Source organism: Gymnodraco acuticeps, unplaced genomic scaffold, assembly GCF_902827175.1.
Source record: "Gymnodraco acuticeps unplaced genomic scaffold, fGymAcu1.1, whole genome shotgun sequence".
NCBI classification, from domain to species: Eukaryota; Metazoa; Chordata; class Actinopteri; order Perciformes; family Bathydraconidae; genus Gymnodraco; species Gymnodraco acuticeps.
In genome coordinates, this window is record NW_022992205.1 from 1,447,953 (window position 1) to 1,467,450 (window position 19,498).

Here is a 19,498-nt window from a genome sequence, read left to right on the forward strand (position 1 = left end):
ATTAATCAGAATCTGCAAAGTAACTAAACTAAATGTAGTGGTGTAAAAATACCAGGTTAACCTCTGAATTGTAGTGGAGTAGAATTACAAAGTAACAATGAGCTGTCGTGTGGGTATATTAATGCTGCCCATTATGGATATAAGCGATGTTTACCCATTTAGTAATTACATGTTTTAAATGTGTACACACCAATGTGTTTCCTATCGCCTAAACCTCCAGGGCTGTACACAGTTTAATACTGGCAACTTCTAATTTTGGGAAAAACGTCTTTTAAAACTACAATTCCCAGTAGATACGTGCCATAGAGAACATGTTGCGAAACACAATAGCCAGCATGTGTATTTCTCGGGGGGCGTTCGAGTCCAGTTTTGAATAGTCTGCCGTGGTTTCGTTCCATTTCAAAGAGCTTGACGCTCGGCGGAACCTTGGCGCACTGCCACTCCAACATCACGGGGTTAGTCAACGGGACTGTAGTCCCAAACGATAGCTGGGGATTATGGGTAGTGTAGTGTCTTCGGCCATCCTAAATCTCGAAATGTCCCGTCTGTTTCTGGTGACTTTATTTACGGCTAAAAAGCCCAAGATTATAGAATTAAACAAATAAATAAAAACAAGAATAATTGTGTGTTATTGTTGAGTAAATAACAGTGTGTTATTTAGAAAATAATAACAAATTAGAAGGAAAACATTTTTAAAAATACAGATTTCAGTATTTTGAGGCTCTAAACCCCATTTATTTTCCTCACAGACGTTTATACGATTTAAAATAAAAACAAATAAATAAAAAGATAAAACACTGGCATGTAATTTACGTTAGAATAAATAGAATGGTTTTGAATAATAGATGATAGTAAAATCTACATCACTTTACAGCCCCGCCCACTTTTGGGGAAACCAACGCTGTCATTTGAACGGCGATCAAGCCTGAAGCCACAGAGCTCTTCTTTTACTGTCTTTTCTTCTTAGAGGAAGTACAGAAACACGTAACTCTGGATTTGTTTTAATGTTTGAGGTAAACGACACAGCAGCTTTTTGTCATGTTAAAACTATTATTTTCTGCCTCGCTCATGAGAGTAACAGCTGCCGAAATTACAGCCTCGCCTACTGATTTTAATTTAACCATATATCGAGCCTGATTCTCGATTTCAAAGGTGTGCTCTAAAATGATATTTATAAATGACTATTATCATTATTATAAGCAAGACAATAAATGGCAAAGATATGTAGAAAATAAACGTATTTTAGATACGTTCATAACGAACGTAACGTGGGAGTAAATACGTTTCAAGCTAAACGTAATTCAGAATGCAGTTTAGTTCTGTGGGAACGTAATTTTTAGGAGACAGGGTTGATTATTGTTAACAAATAGCTCAAATGTTCCAGACTGCCACTGTAAACCATTACATTCCCTGGCTCTGCAAAAAGAGATCTAAGTACTCCCATCACGCAATTAACAATGACCGCCATAAAAGAAACATCCGCTGCTATTGTAGGACCCCAGATCCTAACCTCTGTGATGACAAAAAAGAAAATACCACTTAGTTTTGTTTTCCCCCGGTGCCTTGTAGGCTTTTGCACCGGCAGTCTGTGATTCCAATGTACACTAAAATGTTTTCCCAAGGAAACATTCGTGTTTTTTTCCACACGTGTTTGACAGCTCATGCTTGCAGCAGACTTGAAGCGATGTGCGCAACACAAGGAAACAAACTAATGAGAAGAGATTTTTTGGAAAGGGGGGAGAGGGAAAGAAAAACGAGAGATGTTCCGCTGCACCCAGCTTCCTCTCTGTCATGGTATTATCATCTGCTGCTTCATTAGCCAATGTTGCTTTATTACACAGCCTTGAAATCCCTCAGCACTCACCAGATGACCAAAAGCTCCTTTACACACCCTTTATAATGCTTTAGTCCCCAGACGATAACAAGGTCTTGTTGGCACTCTTCTCCCGTTTGCGTGGCGAGGCTGTGGTTTCTTTCTTCATCGCTACAAGCAAGTAAACATGTTATGCCTTGACATGCTGGCATTGTTTTTCCAAAGCTTCCTCTTCTCTAATTGGAAACCATTGTCTTTGGACTCAAAAGACCCGGCTCCCTTTTTAAGATGAACTAACGCAATGAATGTGCCTCCTTGGACTGCAGATATCAGTTGTGTGCAGCGAGTACAAAAGCTGGAAGGCAGTGAGCTTGTGAGGGATATTCTACCTCACAAAGTGCTTTGTACAGCGCCACCGAGCTGAGATGGATCTGGTGTTCGTCATTGGGGCAGCTGATGGCTCATTGCGAGGGGAATGTGCCCAGAAGGAAAAGGACAGAGATCAAATGGGCAACTAGTCTCCCAAGTGTTGTCTAATTAGTTGTTCTGTCCAGACGCCTCACATTGACAGGCACTCTGTGTCTGGCTCCTGTGTCCATCACGGCACAGAGAATGATACAAGGCAATGACATACACTTCTGGAACCCGGGGCATCATTTCCCAATGCTCTTATCGTCCGCTGAGTACCCGACATCACAAGCCAGGTTATCGCAGGAGCTGATCGGGGCAAGAGGTGTCTTTGGCCACTTGGCCCTATGGGAAGTGGGAAATAAGGCAGACCCTTTTCAGTTTTATCAGCCTGATGTTTTACAGATGCTGGTAGGAGATACACTCTAGAGAAAAGCCAACTGGCCTTTGCTCTTGCTTCGAATCAGAAGAAAAGTGTGCAGTTAGAGAATGAATGTCTTTTTAAAGGGAGGGACTAAATACCTGGATACCTTGGCTTCTGCTGACACGTTTTAACCGTTCTTTATAAACTTCAGTCTCTTATCTTTGTTTTGGGATGTTGGTTTGGAATGGGACATACTTCACTGCTGTATGTGTAAAAATGGTTATAATAGCAACATTTACAAATCTTTCTACCTTAACACGTTTTTCCTTTTCCATATTACAACCAACCGGTCAAATAATAGAAGTGAGTCCCCCCCCAAAAAATGGACAAAGCATTAATCATAAACAAAATAATAAACAATTTAATATGAAATATTTGAGTTTATGTAATGCTTATGCTCGCTAATTAACTAAGGATATTTAGCATTAGCTACATGCAGAAGTAAAGAGAAGTATTGCATTTTATTCCATAGACATATTGGCTCATATTAACTTAGACATTAAGGCTCTCATTTTGTGTGATCATCTGATCACGCATAGTTTCAGGCAAACACAGACACAACTGCTGACAGAGACGTATCAGAAATGTCCCTCAGCCCATCACGTACAATGTGTTGGAGTGCAAGCCAATAGAAGTGTGAGTGTTACATAGTGATGTCACTATAGTGATGTCGGAAGTAAACAAAGGACTCAAGGCAGGGAGGAGTGAACCTCTAGAAATCTAACACTTTTGCTGTATGGCGACCAACTTAAAGTGGACCTATCATGCTATATTTGAAACATATATTGTAGGGCTATACCTATATAAAACATGTCTGCAAAGTTTTTTTTTCAAAATACCAAACAGATCATGCATTTTAGCCATGCCTCATTTCGCTCTATTTACTCATTTTTAGCCCTGTTTTTGCAAGGGCTGAATCTGAGAAGTCTTCTTCGCTGCTTTTGTGGCAGACTACAGCGCCACCTACAGGCTTGGCATATGTACTACAGCGTCTCCAGCGCTTTCGAACGACAATGGCCGTGGCTGTCTCCTCCTGATAGGTGGAGAGTTGCCCATATAGGCGGAGCTCCTCGTTTCTGACGTCAGATATTTCAAATCTGGATCAGTCTGTATCAGCTCCGTTGCAGCCCCGTTTTTATAAAAGACGTACAAAAGTGCATTTTGCATGATAGGTCCCCTTTAAACAAGCAAATTGGTTGAATCTGCGATTGAAACAGCGTTTACTAGAAGCAGCAAAAGCAATGATGCTGCACACAATTTGACTGTCTTTTTCCAGACTTTTTTCTTGTGAATAATGCATATGTTCACATTTTAATGCCTCTCATATGTTTTCAAAGATTAAATTAATCACACTTTAGTTCACGCAGTCATAACCAAGAGACTTTATGTAACCGCTGATAATGAGCTGCCTGCTTCACTGTTGTTTAGCAAGACACCGGCTCCCTGACTTTACTAGCAAATTGTCCATATAGACAAGTGTTTTCTTTAAGAGGATCAGATATTTTACCCTTGGAGCAACTTAAAGTCAGACCACTATATATTCCCTGTTTGATACCACACCAGAGAAAAGGGGAACGAATGTGTTGCCTGGGAAAACGAGCGGTTATCACATTGGAGACCCTTTTATGTCAACAGAGCTGGTGTCAACATTCCCAAAGGGGAATACATTTATATCGTAATTAAAACTGCTAATAATATTTTGATATGCAACAACTCTTAATTTAAATGGCTGGAGGGATATTTATCTGAGGCTGAAGTGTGTGTCGTTGTGTGTGTGTTTGGGGGGGTACACTTTGGCAAAGCACGGATTCATTTAAAGCTCTTTAACAAATAATTGGCCTCTGCTGTGAATGCATGATGTCCCTGCTAATAGACACATTATTTATAGGTTCCTGCACTACACCTCCATTTGACCTTTTGTTTACGATGAAGTAATGTTTTCTTCTTCCTCCAGTCAATCAATCAATCAGCATGTTGTTGTTTTGCATAGCAGGATATGTCTGCCATTCCTTAATGGGTACTAACTAAAATACACTGTGTCATATTAAACACACAGCTGAGGTTTCATTTAGACAGTGTTACAGGATTGGGCAAATAACAGAGAAAAGTGGTAGTGAGCAATACAAAACAGAGTCGGTTAACCAGTGAGGGTTTTATTCACCCAAACTCCCAATCAGTTAAGAAAAAAACAAGTCTTCCTTAGCCGGGCTGCTGACTGACTTACCGGTCCACACCTGCTCCAAAAAGAGTGGTGCAGTGATGTCGTATTTGTTTTAGTCCAGACCCAGGAGTTAGCACCACAAGGGCTGCCTCAACATATTTAATATCGTGGAACAAAAAGTGCAAATCTCTTCAGCTTATATTAACCACAAACATGTTCAATAAACCATTGACTTTGAGACGAGGGAACCGGAGAAGGTAAAATACTCAGTCTTTTGCGGTTTTAGGTAAACAAATGCTTGTTTAATTACAAAAAACTGTATATGTTCAATGTTCCCCTTATTTCGATGTTAGGATTTGGCTTAATGTAAAATATTTGTATCTGGTATTTTTTCTGTCCTCTGTCTGCCAACTAACACCTGATTTGTGAAACATTAGGTCAACATTTGTGAAGTGGACGGTTCCTATCTCAAAGAACGCCCCTTGGGGGGAAACATGTGTTGGTGCTCTCATAGAGTAGACATAAACTGGAGGAATTAAAGGTTGTAAATGTATCAAAGTTGTTTATGCTTTAATTAAAAATGTGTGTTTTGAAAATCATGAATGTCTGACTGGCGGCAATTAAACAGATGTTTGGCAGAAGTTTAATACTCCACAGTGTTTTAAGTACTTAATTGATGTTTAGTCACAAGTGTTGGATCTAAGTCGGGGTATGAATTGAGAGTTCTAGTACAAATAGGTCTCAGGATACTGCTAAATCCTGTCTGTGCTGTAGACACATCAAGACAAAAAAGATAAAGCAGTGGAACATGCGATTAGTTGTGTAGACTAAATGAGAAAAATAGAGGGATTTGATATTAAATTATCATTTTTGTTCCTCAGTACTTAGCTCAGTTGAATGAGGAGACAAAGTCACCCTGGAAACAAGCATTAGGAGTAAATAATATGAGCCACTGTCTGCTTCCTCAAATTAACTCAAGCATGTCTTATTAAAAATGGAAAAAGGGCCCATGCCACATTAAGGATTAGAACATTGTATTTAAGCATGAAATGAGCCCTATGCTGTACAGACAGATAGATGTTTCGACCAACTCAGAGACATATTCCAGGGATTTGCACAGAAGATTGAAATATTTGGTCGACACATGTACATTATTCCACATAACCTTTCATAGTGCTGTGTTGCCTTGAGGAATACATGTGAGCACATATAATACAAAATACAAATAAAAAGTGCAATGTAAACATGTCACAGTAGAGAGGCACAAAATACAAATATAAACCATGAAATTAGCATACTATGTCCTCTATAACTACAAGGAATCTAAAGTTATTGTAGTTGAAATCAATCGTTTAGTTTGTTCTATCTATCACCTTATCCTGCAGTATGTGCATTTCAGCGTTCAAGCAATGTGTGTTCCACTGATACATTTCACAGAATGAAGACAGAAAATGCTTCATAATAATAAACTCACTCATAAGATTTGTGGAGAAAACAAAAACCTTTTGTCTATTTTAGCATTCTGCCAAATTAGCATTCTGTTGTGTGCTCACGATCTGCTGTGTGATTTATGCGCTGAAGAACACTCCCCTTATATCCATCAGCCGGCAGGTGCAGATGGTGGCTGCAGTAATGTGGAGGATATGGAATAAAAAGAAAAGGTGGCGAGGGGTGGAGAGAAGTGTGAGGCTGCAAACGTATGCAGACTGGTTATGTCCACAGCGGCCCTGATGTCTTTTAAGACCATCTGTTATCCAACTTGTATGCCCTTGTGATCTAAAACCCATCTGTGGTATATAGAAGTATACGGCAGAAAGGTTGTACTAATGTTGGTTTGGGAATCAAAGCTGTTTTTTTTACACAGATAATAAAAACAAAAACATGGTAATACTTTTTACCATATAGAAAAGTCAACTCTATAATATTTTATCAAACTACAAAATAATCATTAATTGTTTTGATTAATTATTACCAATGTTATTTTTCTTCAGTTCTATCATTAATTTGTGTTACTGTATATGAAAGTATGACTTCATGTCTTATACTGTATACGGCGACTTAACCTTTAAGCATAGCAATTGCATTAACGTTACAATAAAATTACACAATGTGTATAATACCAAGTGTTATTACAACAACAATTACATTTTAGGTTTATTGCTTTACACACTGGAATTCCTATAAAGTACTTTTATTATTTGGTAATGATTAATGAATAATTTGTTAACCTTTAAGAAATTGTTTACGAAACATAATTAAACATATGTAGATACAAAGAACAGTGAATAACAATATATAAGCACCTATCTAAACAGTTGGATGGTTAAGGAAACAATTATCCATTAATACAAATACATATTTGTTTATACATTTTTCCGAAACTATAGTCATTTGGTTATCAATTCTAAATATTCAAACATTGTATACAACATTATATAAACTGCAAGAATACATTATTAAAAGGAAATCTTAGCGCTACTAATAATGTTTATTTTTGTTAATGATAATATTTGTCCACTAAAAGTGAATTATCCCAAAGTCTTATACGTAGGTTTGTGTGCATGTAAATGGTCTCCAAAGGCCAAAATCCCAAAGTTCCCTCCAGAGGGAGTTTCTCTTCTCTTTCAGACAGAGAGGTGCTGCAGCACAGGCAGTATGAGATAAATAAATACCTTTTTGAACATTAAAGCATGTAAATACTTACCGCCACACAGCTTGTGTTTCATGCTTGTATTAACTTTGACATAATGCATAATACGTTTTGAGAGCAGTCATCCTTATTTGTTTCAATGTTATAATTTGCAAATCAAGAAACATGCATGTCCAGTAATGGGAACAGTGGCTTGGGGTGAAGTAAGGCTGCTGTAGCCTGGAGGTCAGATGGATGGTAAAACAGATATATGTATAGTCATGCAACCAGAGGCACATGCATTTTGTTACATACATTACACTCTGACTGAATTATGCTAATATGCTAATTATGCTGTAGATGCATGCTACTGTAACTGGTCACGCCTGTGTTCCATTTTCACAGAAACGACTTAAAGCCAATAGGATTTCTCCATTATATTGTGGTTCATTTGGAGAAAACAAGCTCTGTCGAAAAGAAAAAGAAAAAAAACATGTTTTGACTTTATTTGGATGTTATTTTCTCTAACAAAATAATGTTCACAATTACTTTTTAATCTGTTCATAACTTGTATTTGATTGTTGTAGCTTGAATGCCAGAAGTTAGACTATCTTATAACTTCTCGACGCTTGCAATACTTCATCTCCACCCAAAAGTAAATTAGTTTTACCACATTTGGCACGATGATGTTTACTGTTCCCAGATGAACTCTGAAGTCTCATTTAGTGAATTGTAAGCAACAGCCTTTTTTAGGGGATGTTTAAAAGCTTCACCAGCAAGGTATTAACCAACATATGTTATGTCCATAAGCGGCGCTAGGGGGTGCTGCAGCTCCCCCTAGTATAGCCATAGCACCCCCCTAAGCAAATTCATAATTTGAAAAATGATTGATTCGAAAATAATATGCTACAGTACAAGTACTTCTGGGTCTCTGTGTTTCATGCAAGCTTGGCTCTGTGTGTGTGGCACGCGTGCATTTAGTGTGATTTAGTGAGCGAGAGAGAGAGAGAGAGAGAGAGAGAGAGCGTGCACCGGTGCCAGCAGGGACCGCGTTGTTAGCATCTGGTTAGCTAGCTGCACTAACGGATATAAGGAGATGTGTCTAGAACAGGGGTGCCCAACCTTTTTTGAACCGAGAGCTACTTTTAAAGTTGCCAGTCTGCCGAGATCTACCAGTCCAAATAGAGAGGCGTAGCCATTACTGACAGCCTACTACCAGGTAAATACACACTTCTACTTGAATAAAACTGACCTTTGTACGATTAATACTTCATAAAATACTGCAGATCCTTTATCTTACCTCTTTCTAATCTACACAAGTATTTAACTGAAGTTACACAACAGTGTTGTTGAAACAGAGTTGGAGTTTATTCACACGTCACTACAGTGGGTAATGTTTTCAAGAAACATTGAACAGTGCTGCCACATATGACACAGGGAAAAAAGAAAAGACTCTGAACCCTTTCTTTGCCAATAAAATTAGGCTTACTAATAAGACAACTCAGATCTGAAGCTACACAGGAATCTGCTGCCAAAGTGCAATAAAAAAGACAACATTAATAGAATCAAACCCTTTTTTTGTTGCATTTTAGTCGAGTATACAAATAAATGCCTTTAAAATAGGATGCAAGCAACACTAGTTTCTTAACCTGAATTGATAATAGACTATAATCAATTTAAGTTTGCATTCTTATACCATTGTGTACAATAATTATAATGAATAAGTTCAAACTAACTAAAACTTACAGCTGATTAATAACGGTGTCTAACAGTTTTTATTATATCAAAAACCTGTTGAAATGCTACTGTTATTTTTACTGTCCCCAAAAAGCTCGTCGGCAGCCTCCAGGAATGCTTCTTTCACAACTTCACAGTCTTTGAAAGACTTCATGTGTTTCGCAAGAACGTGACTGACACGATAAGATGCTATGGTAGCAGCCTTGCTCTTGTTGTTGGGCCTGGAGAAAATGGACTGCTGTGCATTTAGCTGTCCTTTCAGGCCCCTCCCCTTTTGGGAGCGTAGGGCAGAATCAGGAGGGAATTCCGTCTCGTAGCGTTTGTGCACTGTTTTGAAATGCCGCTCCTAAATTACCCTTCCTCGATAAAGCCACGCTCGCATTGCAGATGAGACAGATGGACTTTGAATTGGAATAGATACAAAAATAATCATCCTCCCACTCGGAGTGAAAATTATATATTTTGGGCTTTTTTGCTTCTGCCATAATTGCGGTCTTGTGTGTGTGCGGACTGTCACTCCTGTTGACACGGACAACGTCAGCGAACTACTGCCCACCAGCCACGCCCCCACACATGGGGTCACGCCGGCCAATCACAAAGCTTTGGTGCGTTCAAGTGCATTATTCTGGCACGGGAAGATTATGTTATAGGACATTAACGATAAAACTGAATATTGTTGTTCTATTTTTAGACACATCTCGCGATCGACTGGGAATCTTCCCGCGATCGACCGGTCGATCGCGATCGACTGGTTGGGCACCCCTGGTCTAGAACAAGGTGAAGGGAAAGTCCTTGCCTGTCAGACTGAGAGGTTCAGATGAGCTAATGGACTCTCCGAGTGTTTAGATAGTTGACTTTAGTCTAAGTTATCTCAGTGGGTCTCAACCGGTTTGGTAACCATTTATGTAAACAATTATTTCCGAGGCAAACCTTCATCATTATAGTTAGAAAACAATAAGAGAATACATGAAAAACAGTTATGAAATGCTATATGAAAGTAAAACAAGAATAAAGTTTGAAAGGGGAGTGATTTGTAAAATATCCATAAAGAAAAAGAACATCTGTTTACAGTTCTGTTTCATATGAGTGTTGAGAGATGTATCCATAGATCTCTTAATATTGCTCTCAAAGTGCACCAGATTGATGCATTTAACTTCAATATTAAAAAAAATGCTCCCGGACCCCCCCTAGAGGATATTAGGTCCACCCCCCACTTGTAAAAAATAGTGCGCTTTACCCCTGCTTACACTATATGCCGTGAGCTGATTATCGAGCCTTCGTTTAAACAGTCACAGTGTACTGTGTATGTGTGTGTGTGGGGAGTGTTGCAGTAGACAATTCAACTGTGGTGCCCGGTACCATAATGGGACACCCTAAATGTTTGAGCACCCTCTATGAAACGTCAAGCTACCCCACAGCACCCCCAACAGAAAATCTCTGGCGCCGCCACTGGTTATATCCTAGAACAAAATGTCAAAATCTCTTAAGCTTATGTTAACCACAGAACTTGTCAGGCATCTAACCCAAACCCAATCCCATAATTCTATATCGCTTTTTAAGAAATATATAATGTGTAGGGTTTATTATTTAATGATAGAAATGTGCCGGTCTTCTAAAAGGACTTGACTGTTACATTTTTGAATATCCTTTGGTTTTTTTCTTCTCATCAATGAAACATGAAGTGTCTCCTTCTGTGTCCTACAGTCCTTGTTCAGCCTGCCAGTTGTCTGATAAAGACATTGTCAGTGGAAGGTGTGAATGTGGAGTCACTTAATGCACATTGATCAAACAGATTAAGGACAAGGGCCCACAATGATGTTCCTCTCCTGGAGCTGCATCTCATTACCTGCACGTCCTTGATGGAAGTGTGATAAATAGACACTGTTTTACATTGTATGCCAGTAATTGCTGTTGTTATGCAATCCATGTGCTTCTGCCTCTAAAGTTTGCAATAATTGGATGCTTTATTCTGTTTCTCGTGCTGTTTGATTGTCTACTGCATGATTGTATATTGTTCATTTTCCATTTTCTTTGTTTTCTTTGAGAAAAGTATTTTAATTTACTCTTTAAGAAGATACAATGCACTTCTACACTTCCTCTTTTTCATTCATAGTCATTTTTAGCTGCGCCACTGTTAGCATTGATGCTTCTGAAATGGCTAGCTTTTACAGAGAGCTGCCAAGAACATATTTATTTTGTTAGCTAATCAGTTTCAATGAGCAATTTGTTTAGAAGAGCGTTGCTTAAGGGCATCTCAATGGTAATTGTTGAGGTAGATGAGTGATTCCCCGCACTGGTTTTCCAAGCCGCTATTGGAATATGAGCGGGAGGCCATGCCAGTAACACATGATTTTTGTTCTAAAATGCAGCACCACTTACATTTCATTCAGAAAGAATGAGCCCTGTTTCATCTTGTTTCTTAAACCTGTGTGTGACCTGTGTTTCCCTACTATATATAGTAACTAAAAAATAACCAGCGTACTGTAGATCAGCAGACTCCAACAGGACTGACCTGCTTTGATCTCATCACCTCCTTACTGTCAGCCCACAGACAGCCTGTCTTCATCAGAATGACAGCCGTAATAACCGTCCGTCTCTGGATGGCCTTGTCTCAGATGGCTTTATATAACACGCTTGCATAACGCTTAACTGCCTGAATTTATACCCTGGCTGTGGCTGACCCTCACCCTGCTACCTCCAGGGTGCAGCTGAATGCAGCTGAATGCAGCTGGTCTCTTCCTGTTGGTGGCACAGTTTTCATGAAGCCAAGCTCTAATCCGTGTATGTAATCTGGCAGTTCCAGCAGCCAATCACAACCTGTTTGTACTCTATAATATTGGAATGAAAATGCCTGACATCAGAGCGGGAGCATGTGACACCAATAACGGGCCAGGGAAAATGTCCACTGTTATGTGGCTGTCCCACAATGAGTGTGCAGGAGATGGCACTGAAAACTTGTTGAACTGACCACCACCACATAGACACACTGAAATAAAATTGCCTTATTAGATAGAAACATTTTAACACCACATTAACTGATATAAACACTATATATGTTGGGAAAGAATGTAGAATTTTAGAGCTTTGTTTTTGTTGTTACGGTTTTTTAATGTGTGTTCGTTCTAGTGGTGTTTGTGTGCTTGAGTCTGGGGTACATTTTAAAGTTCTGTCTGTTTTCTGTGTTGTTTCAAACCTGAATCACAAAGGATACCTCGTCTTTTAACTGCAAACCAAATCTACCTATGGGTACGAACCTGAACTGAACCCGAACATGAACCTAAGGACTCAAAAAAAGTCATAAACTAAAAAGAGGTCACCATCATCGCTCTGAATGTGCTACAGTAAACCCAATGGATTTCCTGTCAAATTTTGAACCAATTTTCTCAACCCACTTCACCGGCATCCGTTTAAATTAGCATGGCATTGTACGATGAGCGGATCCGAGCATCAAAGATACTGTACATGTTTGCTACCAGCCCGAATTAACCGCGGTCCCCCACTGAGAGTGGTGACAGACAGAGGGAGGAGAGGAGCCTGTCATTTGAAGCATGAAATCCCTTTAACTAAGTCTTCTGTCACTCAGCAGCTGGTAGGGGAGCACAGCACAGTAAACGCACAGGTTAAGAGGCAGGGCCACCGATGCGGCTGGATCTGCTTACTGAATGAAGATCAACATTACGCAGCACAGACACAGCCATCACTTACGGACCTCCTCAGTCAGCAGGCACTCCATATCAACACCTCAGCGTTCCCCCTAGTTACACTTGGCAGCTCTAAGTGCTGCAGACTAATACAGTTAATACACGATGCACTTTTATTCTGCTGCATCCTATTTTCTTTGTTGTATTGCTCTTTTTTTGGGTACAGCACTTTGCAACACTTTCTCCCGTATTGTCACTACTATATAATTATTTGTGCTCCATAAAAGTAATGACAGCTAATTTCATAGCCAACCTCACCAGGGCATTATTGTTGTTCCACCCTTACCAATCTCACTGCTGTTTTTTGTTTTGTTTACATTACCTCAGAGATAGCTTGTTGTTCATCTGAAGTTAAGGGAATGGAAAGGCCCATTGCTCTAAGACCTATTTGTTTTTGAAAATATGTGATGTTCTTCTTGCTTGTGTACTTTTTTTAAAAATCAACTTTCATTGGTTACAGGATAGGCATCAACTGGTTTTCAACACGAACCTGAAGAGACTTTACAATTCACTAAGTGTGCTCAAAATGATAAGCAAACACATAGAGAAAGTATTCATTGTTATTTCACTTCATGAGTCCAAAAAACCATATTAAAAGTCAAAGTTATGGTATGTCAAGTTTACACGCTTTGCACGCTCCTATCTATTTTGAGATGTCATGTATCCTTGCAAACAGCAATTATACCATTTTATAAGTAAGACAATGCGTCCCAATGATTCGCCCTCCCTCCAGAAGAGACTTTGTGAGATAATAATATTAGGGAAATTAGCATGGATATGAAGAAAAGTGCCAAGCTGGTTCGTGACAATGCTCTGATCATCTCTTTTGTTGCTGCTCGTCTAAGTCTTTAAATGAGCGACTGAATCTCATTAGGATATTATTTGAGCGCCATGCTGCTGTTCACTTACAGAAGGGGTTAGACATGTATATTCAGATCACAGAGTACTAGTGAAATGTGAATTCTTCAAACCCCATTATCATCTACTTGTAAGACACCACGTGAATAACTTACTGTTATTACTCAACCCTATCTTAGCATAACATTAACTCCATGAGGTCCTGCAGGTTAGAATATCTTTATAGTTGTCATGCATTTCATATTTCATCTCTTTTGTTAATCAGCGTGAGAAATACTTTCAAGAAAGGCTTGCTGTAGTGACTTTCTGTGAAATGATGAAGCAGGATTCAGGTTGAATCTCTCACAGTTGGCCTGCAGTGTACTAGCTGAATTGACTCCAGTGGCTGCTGAAGCAGCTGCAGCCTATACATAGTCCCACCCCAGACAGGCGGAGGGAGGACGGCTTTGGTTAACCCCTGAGACCCAGGCCTAACTTGACCCCATAATAGGCAACATCATTAGAGAGTTAGCTCAGCTGGCAGGGAAAGGAAGGATACAGGGGCCCCCTTCGTCTTGGTATTATCATGTCTCACACTGAAAACATACGTATGTCAACACATTTTACAAAACTGTATTGGTTGAAAGGAATAATATTAAGTTGAACCCATTATATACATACCCAAAACAAGATCTGATTGGTTGCTTTCTTTTCTAACACAAAACCACTCAAATGCGTAGTGCATGGACCGAGAAAGACAAACAAGTCAACCTAACACTGTAATATTACAGATCAACGACGCACAATACAATTCTAATTTATTCATTTTATTTACATGTTATACCATTTTATTTATATAATTAATCGATTTTTTTATCTGAGTGTTTCAGGGTATTCTCTGAATACCTTGAAGGCCCTGACGGATCACCACTGGTATTATGTCAACACATTTCAATGTGTTTAAGTTAAATAAAATCAATAATATTAAGTTAAACCTAAAATAACTTGATATTATTGCTTTCAACTAACTTAATACAGTTATGTTAAATCTGTTGACATAATGTAATTAAAGTCAACATTTCAGTGTTTTCAGTGCATGAAGAGCCTGTTTTTAAACACCTTCAAACAGGGCCGGACTGGGACAATAAATCAGGCCGGGAATTATACACCCAGCCAGGCCACTACCAGTTTTTTGTGCCATTTTGCTGGATTTATTTGTCAATTTTTACAGCGTTGCTGCCCGTAGTGATAGCCCTCTAAATCTACTACCCAAAAATAAACATATGGGTCATGGGTTACTATTTAAAAAAATGTGCAAATCTATTTAGGAACCTATGTGAACATATTTTAAGTGGAGGTGGACCTCAAATCCTATAGGGGGGTCCGGGGGCATTCTCCCCGGTAAGATTTGTTTGTTAAATGTTGGAGTTAAATGCATCAATCTGGTGCATTTTGAGGGGGAAATAAAGAGACTACACCCATATGAAACAGAACTGTATACATTTAAATAATCATAAAATCATAAGAACATGGCCATAACCAATAACATACCATATCCAATATGAAAAAATATTGAAACTTGTTTATTTATTTGTTTTTGGTTCATTTATAGTTGTGAGTGTGTCTGTGCTCCTGAACCAGCCTCACCCGTCTCCCCCCTCTCCCCCCTCTCCCCCCTCTCCCCCTGCTCCTCTTTGAGGCAGCAGCAAAGACTAGTTTTAGCTCTCAACAAGTTTTAAAAGTTTATCTTACCTTTTTTCACCGAGTTAACATTTTATTTGTATTATTCATGCATATTTTACTAATCACTCCCCCCTCAAATGGAAATATGTGTTTACATAAATGGTGACCAAACCGTTTGAGACCCACAGTGAACTTAGACTAAGTTAACTATCTAAACACTCAGAGAGTCCTTTACCTCACCTGAGCTGTAGTTATCAGCCTCTCAGTCATGACTGGAGAGGACTCTCCTCCACCTTGTTGTTGAAAAAGCTCCTTATATCCGTCAGCGCAGCTAGCTAGCACCAGATGCTAACATCAACAATACACGTAACCGGTGCGCGCGCTTTATCTCACTCGCTCGCGCCACACTAACACACCCTCCCGAGCTTGAATGACACACAGAGACCAATCGAGGACATTAGTATGATCTGTATGCAAGTGGCTATGTCGGAGGGCCACATCATGTATACAGCCAGTCACCCTCTGTGAGGCAGAGTCAGACCCACATTTGCGCAGCGTTCACAATACATACATAAAAAAAAAAAATCCTCAGGCCAGCAGGCCACTTAACAGGCCAGGCCTGCCTTCAAACTCCCCCTATTGTCAGCAACCTGTCGTGGACTGCTCTTTCGCATGCAGGCTACTCCCTCAGCCAATACCCACTATCTGCCACAATGCAGACGGGCGAGGTGTAGCTCACCGTCTGCACCCATGCCTGCCTCTTTATATCTCCAGATGGTCGTGTGTTGGAGGGGTTTTGGTGCCTCTGTGCCTCATATGAATTGCATGGCCTGGATTCAACAAAGCAGTTGTAGCAAAGCGTTGCTTCCCCAACGGTGCTTTTCTGCAATCAAAGAGTATTCATCTCCCTCTTGCCCTCTCTCTTGTACAGCCGTTTTGGCACAGTTTGGCTCTCTTTTTCCCTTCCCACTCTCATCCCTTTTCTATTCCTCTCAGTCAGTAATTTATACCAGAAACCAGTCCCCTTGTGGGGATAGGGAGACATCCACTGATGTGTAGATTATGTCAGATTTATTACACAGGGGTTAACGGTCACTCTTAATTAAGAGGTGAAATCATTAAGGGGGATAGATAAAGAGAGGGTGACACAGAGATGACCTGTCTGAGGCAGAAATCTCCTCTCTTGTCCTTAAAGCTCCCGGACAACCAGAAATCTGACACCTGCATTATCCACAGGGTTTTTCAGGGAGAGGATGTAGGCAGTTGTAATGCTTGTTGGATTAGACGGGCTGTGAAAGACGAGACGGCTACACAACGTCTCCAGCTCACCTCGGTACTTCAGGGCTCGTAGATCATTTCTGCATTGGTTTGGAAAGCTTTGAAACCCTCTTGTAAGTCAACTGCAATGTGTTTGTATTGAGGGGGAGTGAGCTTAGTTGCTAGGGATTTGTCAACCATTGCTTAAATGAGACACACTTTAGCAAATAAGCAAATAAGCACAGTCATGTCTTTATTCCGTAAAGCAATGTGCGTTCTCTTTCCCTGTCGATGGGAAACAAATTACTTTAAAATGATGATAATGTGAATGCCACATTTACTCTTCCTTTGATCTGAGCTAATGATTAATCTAATGAATTCCTCAAAACACTACAAATATCCATTTCCTTTTGAAGCGGTTATCCACAAACTCTTCTATCTTCTTAAAATCGTCTTCATTGCAGTGGTAATTTTATTATACACTTCCATGACATCACTTGGAAATTAAACGTCTTTTTCTCCCAGTTTTTGGTAATGATTTGTAACTTTCTTTCTCTGCAACGCTTTTGTCTTTTTCAGAACTGCGAAGATTATTTAAGCTCACACTGACTATACCCAGTTATATCACTGCTATCAGAAAAAAGGATTCACTGGGTCAGTCAGTCGTTTTTCTAAGAAGAAATGCAACATCTTAGAGGTCTGCTGCAATGACAGAAAATATGTCATAGTGAGCTGCCAAGGTTATTGGATTTAGTGTTTAGCTCACACACATACAGTACATCAGGTCAGACTTATGTAAGGTCTGTGTCATCTGAGACCTGACCAATAACCACGTGTGGACTTTGAACAAATACCTTGGGGCCATCGTGTTAAGCCAAGTCAGAAGAGTAGCTCTAACAGAAGTGATGTAGTACAAATCTTAGAGGAACTAATGCTGCCGCTTGTATAAAGGTCAATGGGATAATTGCATGTGTTCTTTAGGCAAAATGGCTTAATATGTAACTCCCTGGCTGTTTCCTTTTTTCATTTTGTTGGGTTTCTCACAGCAGGCTAAATAAGCAACAAGCCCAAAGTACATTTTGCATGCCATATATTTGTACCAATAAATGTAATAGCGAGCCTTTTGCAAGATGTGTTATTAAGGTGACTAAAAACCTGCTAACAACCTGAGATGTTGTTGAACGCAAATTGATGATATGTGTCAGCCATATGTAAAGGCTACAGTCAGTTGTTCACAGCCAGTGAAGCCTGAGGGTGGAACACTTCAGTGGCTGCTTTAGGTCAGCTGGAAGGCTACTGTTTATTTGCAGAATGTGCACACACACACATGCATCATGCAACGTTGGCTTTTCTGTTGCAGAAATGCAGCTTTAGCAAAGCCTTTGCCACAAGATGATTTGTGTGCATGATTTCCTTAGTGTCCTAGTTACATCTGGTGTTTTGTTTTATATTTGATTGATATTGTTTTCTAGGACTGGTATCGAAATGGCATACGTCACGGTTTCAACAGCTGCTTCCTGAAGAAAACATTGTTTGACTTGACATACAAGTTCCAGTGAAAGCCTTTGGGTGGATCAAAGGTTAGGGTTAGGGTTAGAGACAAATATATTGTACATCAACAAAACAATACTCAGACTGAAAGGGAACAAAACAGATGTGTTTCTGCAAATGTTTCCAACAGAAGCACTCTTTCTGTGTGGAATTGAAAAAATAGAAGCAAGTAAATAGAAATGAACCATTCCAATTTAATTGACAGTTGTGCTGCATAATGTGTCTTTATAAATGCCTGTCCCATGCAGTACTCATCTGAAATGTATATCACTTTATGTCTCAGTGACATGTCATCTTTTATCCAGTAAAAAATGTGCTGCCTTTCAGCTTTCCATGCAGGTGTCATACATCACACAAGTTAAAAGTGCTTTTATTTTTAAGCCCCGTCATGTTCGACAGCCATATCAGACAGAAGCGTCTCTTGACTCCCTGCGTGGTTGTTTCTAAAAGGTCCATTACTGTAAGTGGTGGTAAAAGCCGAGGTGCTTGGAAAGCACCATTTCTAAACATGGCTTTGCTTTTAGAGGCCGACCCTTTTCCTGTTTCATTTCCCTGTTCTTCATCTTAAAATGTAGCCACATCATTGCCTGGTGTCTACATCGAGCGATGGTGTGAACTATTTGTGTACTAAAAATGAACAGATGGCTACAATACCTTTAAAAGGGTGCCAAGACTTTATTTTGTTATATTTTTCTTTTATGCAGTACTACTCAGCACACTAAGCCTGAGGCAGTGTGCTTTCTCCAGAGGCAATAGGTTATATGAGTTACCCCGTGTTCACACAGAACAATATTTTTCTTATCATTTAAAAAAACAATGCGACTTTGTCTCCTGATGTGTACATTTTACATATCATGAATTGCTTTGGCGTTGTTTACCTCACTGAAGGGATTGGATTGGATCAGGACGATTGCATCTTCACTGGCAGGCGAAAGAAGGATCCCCGGCCCACCAACAATCCCCTTCTTCAAAGCAGCATCAGTGGCTCCAATAAAATCCTGTCACCCTTTTTCATTGATGTGTCTGGGGATTCTGAGCAGAGGAGAAATCACAGTCATTCAAATGCTAAGTGACTTTAACACTCCTGTGAATATTAGAAAGGAAATAACTACTCCATCATCTGCCATACACGGAAAAAAAGCAGAAGATGAGACCAATGTTTTGAATATCCTTTCCACCTACCTCTGCAGTATCTCGTCACAAGCCATTACCTCCGCAGAAAGCAGACTGCTTGACACATACATAACACGCTCCGTGTCAGTCTTCATTAAGACTTAACCATGTGCACGAACACATA

General features: G+C 39.7%; 1 protein-coding gene across 3 annotated transcripts in view; it reads left to right on the forward strand.

The window, feature by feature from the left end:
* The window catches only part of igsf21a (immunoglobin superfamily, member 21a), a 277,788-nt gene that overhangs the window by 114,413 nt on the left and 143,877 nt on the right, over positions 1 to 19,498 (forward strand). The window lies entirely within an intron of this gene.